Source organism: Mesoplodon densirostris, chromosome 19 (genome assembly GCF_025265405.1).
Source record: "Mesoplodon densirostris isolate mMesDen1 chromosome 19, mMesDen1 primary haplotype, whole genome shotgun sequence".
Taxonomy (NCBI): domain Eukaryota; kingdom Metazoa; phylum Chordata; class Mammalia; order Artiodactyla; family Ziphiidae; genus Mesoplodon; species Mesoplodon densirostris.
Genome location: NC_082679.1, coordinates 49,675,641 through 49,685,522, shown reverse-complemented (window position 1 = coordinate 49,685,522; position 9,882 = coordinate 49,675,641). Strand labels below are relative to the sequence as shown.

The following is a 9,882-nucleotide window of genomic DNA, read 5'->3' as shown; positions in this document are numbered from 1 at the left end:
TTTCCTTCCTACTCTTTTGGGGGGTGGGGGTGGGGATTAATGTCCCTTCTTTTATGAAACATGTTGGTGATAGTAGATAGTAACTGTGTCTGCTTAATACCCTTTCATAGCAAAATAAAAGGCTGACAACTCCTGTGTCAGCTTCCAAAGCTTAACAACACTTTTGCTAGTTCTAACAGTTCAAATGTGGGGACTAATTATTTCTAAATGGAGCATTTCTATTTATACACAGTTTATCAGAACAAGATTTACAAACCTATTGTCCTTAGGCAGAGTATACCCTGTAGATGAATTTTGTTTACTTAAAATTGGGAAATTTCTCATAAACGTCCCTTTACTGGGCTCACAGTTCCACAGAGCACACGATGCTGTCGTTGAGGACTCACTGCTTCTTTGGTGGGCTTGGAGCCCCCCAGTTTGCTGCAGAGAGCTGCCCGGCTCACTTTGGCCACTTTTGGTATCTGCCTGGTCCTTGTAGGTATTTGAATCTGCTACCCTTTTAGGAAACACACTAATGGCCTGTTTTCAAGAGAGGACATTAGGGGATTATGGAAGCCACATTCCGTTTAATAGGATTGGAGAAAACCTAGCCCCGGTTCTTCTGCATAGCAACATCTTGGATTGTGGTCCAAGAGCTTGGCATCACTGATCAAAATTCTAGCAGTGGCCTTTCAGCTGTAGCCAGTAGCCATGGCCGGAAAGCAAATCAAATACAAAAAATAACCCTCAAACATTCCTTGTATTCCTCCCTCCATCCCTGCCCCCACCATCCTCCGGGGGGATGCCTTATTTAAATATTTTCTTGCCTTGGCTTTCTCCTTCACAATCACTCATACCATAAAAATAAAGCAAGAAACACCAAGAATTTTAAACACCTCAGTCTGTAATGGGATTAGAGCATCTGTAAGGTGTAAAAAATTATTTCATTGTTTCCTATAAACCGGCTCCTTCCTCACCAGAAAGAGCCTCAGTAAAGATGTAGAAAGCAACTTTTTAAACAGCGTGTATTAAATCTGACAAACATCTGGTCAATCAAATTTACAGCAATACACAGGGTCTAATAAGGGTTTATTTCTTCTTGAAGAACAAATTTAAAGATTTTTTTAAAAAGCTTTTATATATTAAAAGAAAACTAGACCTGCATTTTTGGCCCAGACTGATTTCAAATGCTCTGTGCTTTGCCAAGCCCAGCCACTAGGGCTCTGTTTCCTAGAGGCAGCAGCAAAGCAGACATGTGCTCAGGCTTGCAGGCCAACAGCACTCCTGCATCACAAAGGAAAGTACCCAGTGTGGCCCAGGAAGTGACTGCGGTCCTCAGTGGGACAGGGGCCAAGGTGGCAATAGGGAGCCCCAAGGAAGCCAGGATCATCCACCTATCAACACCATTTCTCAGCGTTGCTACCTCCTTGTACATGTGCGTGTTGAGGCTGGGGGATCAGGGAATGGGTTTGGAGCACAGAGTAAGAGAAGGGAATGGAGAAGGATGGAGGAGCTACCTAAGCCTCTCCCTTTATTCCCTTCTCTAATTCTCTCAAACCAGCAGCTCTTAGGAACAAGGTCAGGACATGATTTAAGCTACTTAGAAGAAGGCATGCGCAGTGGTGCTGAGAATAAAACTGAGCTCCCCCTTCAAACCATGAGTGATTGGGGTTAAAGAGTAGGACACCCACTCAGACACCATACCTCTCAGTGCCTGCCACACCCTTGTACCATATGCTCACCAATACTCTGCAGTAGCTCCATTAGCCATAGCACAATGGGGATGATATTTTGAAAATATTAAACTATTTAATTTTTTCCCCTTAGGTGGAGTCCTCTCACCATCCATTAAATAAATGTGTTTCATTGTTTCAGGGGAAGGGTGGATAGGTAAAAGCACCCCTTGATGGAGCTAAGCGTGGGGCACCCAAATCAATTAGCCACAGAGGAGAGTAAGTGTCGCAGATGACAAAGAGAAAGCGAGTAACAGATCAGATACAAGTACCTTGAATTCCCCTTTGGGGTCAAAACTCCAGAGAAAAATTGGGAGTGAAGAGTGATAGAAAACTTCATATAGTGTTACTGCCAAAGCATTGTTAAGAAATGGTTGAAGGAGGTATTTAAAAAGATGGACTAATACTCTGTAATGACCTATATGGGAAAAGAATCTTCAAAACAGTGGCTGTATGTGTATGTATAACTGATTCACTTTACTGTACACCTGAAACTAACACAACATTGTAAATCAACTCTACTCCAATAAAAAATTGTTTTAAATTTTAATTTATTAATTAATTAAAAAGATGGACTAGAAGGAACTTTTCAACCTCAGCAATTTAGGCCAAATAGTTCTTTGTTGTGAAGGTTGTCCTATGCATTATAGGATGTTTAACAGAATTCTTGGCCACTACCTACAATGCCAGGCAATCCATGCCCGCCTCCCCAGTGGGACAACCAAAAATATCTACAGACATTGCCAGTGTCCTCTATCGAAGGGGCAAAATCACTCCCTGCTGAGAATAATGGGACTTGAGGTAGCACCCTAGCTCTCAGAGCCTGTGCGAGTATCAGGCAATACAGGAGCACCAGATGCCTTGAAAGGAGTGGACAAGTAATTAGTGAGAGAACTGGTAGACCGGAAGATACCACACATGGAGGGGACCAGAGGCAATGGTGAGGCCAAAGCTGACCAACTAGACCCAACTGAACTTCAGTAGGCACAAGCACTGAATGTGAGGAGCCCACCCAGGCCACCCTTGCCGTAGAGGAGGCCTAAGTATAGTACACGTACCGAGGACCCTCTCCTGTTGGCTGCCATTGAGAAGATATAATTCTTCCCAGTACACAGAGGCTACCGGGACAAAAGAGGTGTATCAGATTAGATGATTCACAAAGAGAGAAACAACCCTCCTGAAAGGATGACTGAATCGTACATTAACCCAATATGTACCCTAAACAGAATTAATATGACCTAGAGACTGTTGACAAGGACTGTGGCAAGTCAAGAATAAGATGAGACCACTTATAATCAGAATCATAGCAAGTGTCCAGGACCCTCTACACTTTATTCCAGATTTTCTTATGCTCCCATTCAGTTTCTAGGTTTCAGCCCCTGACAGTGGCTAGTAGCTCTACTTTTGACCTTCAACCTTAGGACCTGCTTTTCTCTCTCTTCCAGCCTTGGATTTCACTGTTTATCAAAGAATTATGGAAATCTCTAATGTGGAAACTCCCTAGGACATAATACAGTGTCTGGTGTTCCAGCTGAACCATCCCCTTGATGGTCAAGGAAGAATCCCATTGCTACAGACTTTTCTGGATTCACAGTAGAAGAGCTAATAAAGTAAACCTTCTAGAGCTGTACTGCCCAATATTAGCCACTAGCAGCATGTAGCTATTCAAATTTAAATTATTTAAAATTAGACAAAGTTAGAAATTATAGCTCACCAGTCACTATTATGGACAGAATTATGTCCCCTCAGTTCATATGTTTAAGTTGTAACCCTCAAAATCTGAGAATGTGACTATATTTGGAGATGAGATCTTTAAAGAGGTAATTAAGTTAAAATGAGGTCTTTAGGGTGGGTCTTAATTCCATCTAACTGGTGTCCTTATAAGAAGAGGAAATTAACACACACAGAGATATACCAGGGATGTGTGTGCACAAAGAAAAGACCATATGAGGACACACAGCAAAAAGGCAGCTATTTGCAAGCCAAGGAGAGAGGCCTTGGAATAAAATCAACCCTACCAACACCTTGATCTCAGATTTACAGCCTTCAGAACTGAGAGAAAATAAATTTCTGTTGTGTAAGCCACGCAGTCTGTGGTATTTTGTTATAGCAGTCCTAGCAAACTAGTATAGTCACACTAGCCATATCTCAATAGCTGCATGGAACTAGCAAGAAGTTCTACAGGAGAGCACCATTCTAGAGCTAATGAAAGCTGAAATAAAAACAAAATAAAACTTGATGTGGCCCACCATTCAACCTCATACGTAGTAACTCTTGTGATTTATTGGCAGTCGTGTTGTCTAATTAACGTGTCTCTTCTTTTTGCCTCTTACATTCAGTTAGAGCCCAAATAGTCAAGCAGGGAACTTGGGACTCTGTAGCTCCTTCCTCCTGCTCGTGACAGTTTTCACTCTATATGTAACAAGAACCCTGTATCTCTGCTTGAGTATCACAGTGGCAATACCCACCATCACACACACATACATACTTTACCTTAAGGCTAAGAAGAGCTAATAATCCTCCCTACCCCCAACACACATACACTCAAACACCCACAGAGTTACAACTGTACTTAATTCTCTAAACCACATAAACCATGTGTACCAGAAGCTACTGGTGCTTTCCCTGGATCCCCTCAGGCCATCCCAGAGGTAACCAGCAGAAACTTCCCATACATATAGCTTCCTGCTCTCTCTAGCCAAGGTGGTGGGTTCAGGACAGAAGAGAGGCCTGAAGTGCTAAGAAACTGATGCCCAGTAATGACCTTCAAATAACAAGAGGCAGAAGTTACAAATAAAGAGCTTTCTTGTCCCTCAAGAGTCTCATTATCAAGGATGGTCTATGTAGCCTCTGATGACCCCCAAAAGCATGAAGCTCCAGTTGCCCACAGTACTGACCTCCTTTACCACATCCCTCATGGGCTGCCTTCCCTTCCCCCACTCCCTCCCAGCACACCTGGGACCATTTTCTGTTTGGGGTGGGGTAACCCCAACTAAGACATCATGAAAGACTTGGAACAATCTTGACAAACACAAAGGATAGGAACTGAAATTTACACACAAATTTTAAATGTTTTTGACACCTTTAGACTGAAGATCTGAGGGTAGTTTTTTGTGGGGTTTTTTTTGTGTTTTTTTTTTTTTTTACCATAGACACTGTTGGGTCCCTCTACTCAAGAAAGAAAAACATCTAGAATTGCTTCTACAGTATAATCTACAGGCTGCCTTGACCAAGTGTCTCACCTGGCCCCTTTCAGGATAACCGGAGAAATAGAAATAGGGTAATTTCTCAAGACTAAACTGGACAGATCAGTATCAATGCACAGAAGACTGATTCTTCTGCATGGTTAACAGAGAAGGCTGCCATGGAACAAATTGCTATTTTTCTGACTCTCCACAACAAAATGTTGAAAACCTTGATGACCACTGAAAGGACCCTTCTCTGGTGATAAATGCAGAGGAGAGAATGCTCAGTAAGGAAATGAGAATAAGAGGTAAATTTGCTGGCACTATCACACAGTTCCATTCATGATTTTGCTACAGCTCAAATTATATTACAACAAAAGTGACTCTATCATTAATTGTGTAATACCCTCCCTCTTACCAAAAAAAAAAAAGTGTGAGTCTCAGTGGACAGTTTACTTATGTCACATAAATATCCAGTGCATGATGCATAAGAAAGCCAACAGTTGCTTTTAAGAGATTTGACTCCTGGAAGCTAAGGAGAGTGGGCAAGTACCCAAAGACATCCAAATTCCATATGGTTTCTGCCTCTCTCTGAAAGTTGGCATCCGGTTCCCAATTGTGCTCTTCCCAAGAGGCCCACTCCATGCACAACTCAAAGGAACTTAAGCCTCATTCATGCTAATGAGTCTCTTTATTGGTCCAACAAAATGGAAAGAACTTGGAAAGCTTGAGATTTCCAGCTCTATTTTTTTTTTTTGAAACAGAGAAAACAAGCATCAGGTAGGAGGAAACTCAGGGACAAACCTCCATGGCCACCATTTTTGTCCCATGAGAGCAAAATAGGCAGAGGAATTCCAAGAAATAAGACACAAAGCTGCAAGCTCTACACAAGACTCAATGGAGGCCCTGGACTCTCTCCATAGGTGTCGCTGTGGTCCTGTCCAGGGCTTAGCGGAACATTGCCTATCTTTGAGAGGAAAGGCAGATAGGAAAGAAGAGTGAATACTTGAAAATTAATGATGTCAGTCTGTCTTCATATATCAAGCTAATTTGAAAGGGCTTTAATTTTCTTAAAGGATAAAAAAAGGTTTCTTTGCTAGATTAAACTTGCAATTGTCATTCATATATTGTTTATAAGGTAGTCATCTCTTCGCTCTGTATTTTTTTGTTTTTGATTTTGTATACTAGTTAGCAGTGAAGACTTGTCTGCGTGTATCAGAAGGAATAAAGAGAGAAACGTCCTTAACTGTCAGTTTTAATAAGAGGAGTCAACATGCCTCTATTCAGGTTAAATATTGTCCTGTCACATTTCAATAGAGTCAACAGATTTTTTTAAAAGAAAAGTCAAAAGCACTGTGTATGCAAAAAACCCTCCCTGTCATAGAATGTCAAAGCCCTTCTTTATCTGGGGGAGGGGCGTGGAGGTAGGACAGAAAAATCTTTTGTAAAATGTGAAAAATTACCTCTCATAATTGGTGCTGACATAAAAAAGGGTTTTTTTTTGTTAGAAAAACAAAGAAAATCTCTAATTTAATAATCACCTGCAAAGTGTTATTGTGATGGGAACAAAAAACACACAATCAAAGTCATCTTTTTTAAGTAACTATAGTGTTTTTAGGCAATCACTGTGCTTTACAGCAGCTCATACACATAAACCAATGATGTTCAGAGTGGAGAAAAGCTACTCCAAACTCCTCAAGGAAAGTTTCTGAAATAACCAGGCTACAATAAGAAAATGTAAATGGGGCATTATGTTCAAAATAAAGCCAAACAAGAGTTTTTAACCCAAACCATGTTCCTCTAAGAAGGAATCATTTAGGCGTAAGTTGCAAGAGAAAAGCCATTCTTCATAGGAGGCCTAAAGGGTTAAAGATACACATTTTGGATTGATGCACTAGAGAGAACTGGGCCTACGCTGAGTAGAAAACAATTCGTAAAATAAAGTAGCAGAATAAAGTCATTTTTCTGTTTCAAATGCCTGTTGATTTGTTAAAAATGTGAACCCTAGCTGGGGTTTTCAGGATTTGATATGTTTTTTATTTGCTGCAAACACTGTAATTTTAGAAATTATTCTAACTCTAAATGAAACTATTTCCATTTAATAACCATCTCTACCAATTAGGTCAGTGTAAGTAATATGTTCAGCTTTCTAGACTAAGAATATTCAGAATAATCTCAAATTTGATAATATCAGACCAAACGGGATCTACTCTCCTAAAAACGGCAAAGAAGGCTGACTCACAATTTCAACATTTACTTATGGTTTCACTGCGGCCTAGTGTTTCCTTGGAATGGTCTCCTTACCAACCAAGGAAGATCAGAGTTGAAAAAATCTACATCAAGTCCTTTAAATTAGAAATAAACACACAAACATTTTGCCTTTGAGTAGGGTGACCATATATTCTGATTTGTCCAGGACAATCCCAGGTTACTACTGTTATCCTGGTGTCCCATTTGTTTTAGCACTTGTTTTAGATTTTTCTCTTATTAATGAAGTATCATTAGTCACAACCGCATTAAAAAATAATCCAAGATGGATCTAGTAGATCTGCACTTTGTACTTTCAACTTCTGCCATGGTATTGTTTACTTGTGGATGAAATATATGTGTAGTAATAGAATTCTCACATTAGCACATGGCTAAATCTGAGAGATGACCACTGTTAGCCCATATCTCTTTCCTAGACACTTTCCAGGGGCAATTCATTCCTCTCTTTTACAGACAACTTGCAGAGTAATCGCTGATAAAATAAGCACTTAGGAAGATCTAACTCCTCTGGTTTATGATGGTGGTGAGAGAAATATTTGTCACTACTGCCTTTTCTGGATTCTTAAATGCCATAACCCATGCCTGTAAGATGTACAAAGGTAGTGAGGTCAGCAAGAAAAGTAGAAAATTATAGCAGTCCTGTCATGGATACTATAAGAGTAGTCTGTGTGCTTTTACTATTGGGTTATCTCCTTCAGTGTATGGTGAGAACCTACAACAACATATTTATTTATTTATTTAGGTAAATATTTGACAATACTTTTTTATTTTGCAATAAACTCTAGCCATCAGTGAGCTCAAAGCCACAAAAAATACATATTTAAAGAAAACTTAAATTCTGAATTTCTACTGCTTAAAAAGCTGATGTGAGCTTATAACTTGCATGACATATGTGTTAACATTTACCATCCACCATGGAGAGATCATAGTGATATCACTGACTACAAGAAAAGCAAAAAACAGAAATCTTCTAAAGAAGTATTGTATTCTACTTAAAAAGTTAGTAGTTATTCAAAGAACACTATACCAAAAAAATTATTATTTAATATGTAAAGCTATAGAAGGTTCAATTGCACACCACTCTATCAACCATGACTTTTCATTTAGATCAAATGACTCTTTTTAAAATTTCACTTATATGAGATTTTAGTTGAAATAGATGCTAAAATTTACATTTTATATAGTCAAAATACATTAACTGAAGTACAAAGATTTTTTGACTAAGCTGAAGTAAAATTAACTTTTTAAAAAGACATTACCATGACTGTATGGTTTTTCTTTCTTTGCTGCTCATCATTATTATTATTATTATTATTTTATCAATTGGATTTTAGATTTGAAATTTTGAAGAATTACCTTAAAAATCAACCTATTTGGCCTCTTTTCTGGCTGGAACCATGGAGGGTGCAGAAGAGAAGAAAAAGAAGGTTCCTGCTATGCCAGAAACCCTTAAGGAAAAGCGAAAGAATTTTGCAGAGCTTAAGATCAAGCACGTAAGAAAGAAGTTTGCCCAAAAGATGCTTCGAAAGGCAAGGAGGAAGCTTATCTATGAAAAAGCTAAGCGTTGTCACAAGGGATACAGGCAGATGTACAGAATTCAGATTCGAATGGCTAGGATGGCAAGAAAAGCTGGAAACTTCCATGTACCCGTGGAACCCAAACTGGCATTTGTCATCAGGATCAGAGGTATCAATGGTGTGAGCCCAAAGGTCTGTAAGGTGTTGCAGCTTCTTTGCCTCTGTCAGATCTTCAATGGTACCTTTGTGAAGCTCAACAAGGCTTCAATTAACATGCTGAGAATTGTGGAGCCACACATTACAGGGGGTACCCAAACCTGAAGTCAGTAAATGAGTCGATCTACAAGCGTGGTTATGGCAAAAGCAACAAGAAGCGAAATGCCCTGACAGATGCGTTGATTGTTCGATCTCTTGGTAACTATGGCATCATCTGCATGGAGGATCTGATTCATCAGATCTATGCTGTTGAAAAGTGTTTCAAAGAAGCAAACAACTTCTTCTGGCCCTTCAAATTGTCTTCTCCACGAGGTGGAATGAAGAAAAGACCACCCATTTTCTAGACGGTGGAGATGCTGGCAACAGGGAAAACTAGATCAACAGGCTTATTAGAAGGATGAACTAAGGTATCTTCCATGATTATTTTTGTAATCTGGTCAGTTAATAAACAGTGACTGCTTTTAAATTGAAAAAAAATTGACCTATTTGTTCTACAATGGTATTAATTTTGTAAATAAATGAGTCCTCTAAATTTTGTGCATTTTGTTCAAAATCACTTTGAAAACCTTAATCAACTAGTCAACAAATGAATACCAAAAAAACACAGCATGAAGAATTCAGTGAATGACAATTACTGGAAATAAAATTTGTACATAAGAACACATTAAATTTATCCCCAAAAAAGCATGAAGGAAATTTAAACATATTAAATGATGAGAGCACAAATAATGTGCAAGATTTTATTTTAAAATTCTATAAACATGCTTTAGAATATCTCAAACTGTGCAAAGCATATTTTGATAGAGAGCTTCTTTAAAAATCATATAAGTTTATGTTTTTAGTGATGTAAAATGAAATTGAGAAAGCCTGTGAATTTGAGGCATCTTAATTTGGCAAAACATTCAAAAGAATTACAAAAAGACAGATAATTGGATGAGTTTTACCTTACCAATTTTTTAATCACAAAAAGTTTCCCTGAATTAA

At 38.9% G+C, this 9,882-nt stretch overlaps 1 pseudogene; it reads left to right on the top strand.

Annotated features, from left to right (window-relative positions):
* Nucleotides 1-8,562: 8,562 nt before the first annotated feature.
* Nucleotides 8,563-9,304, top strand: LOC132480483 (large ribosomal subunit protein uL30-like; annotated as a pseudogene).
* Nucleotides 9,305-9,882: the final 578 nt, after the last annotated feature.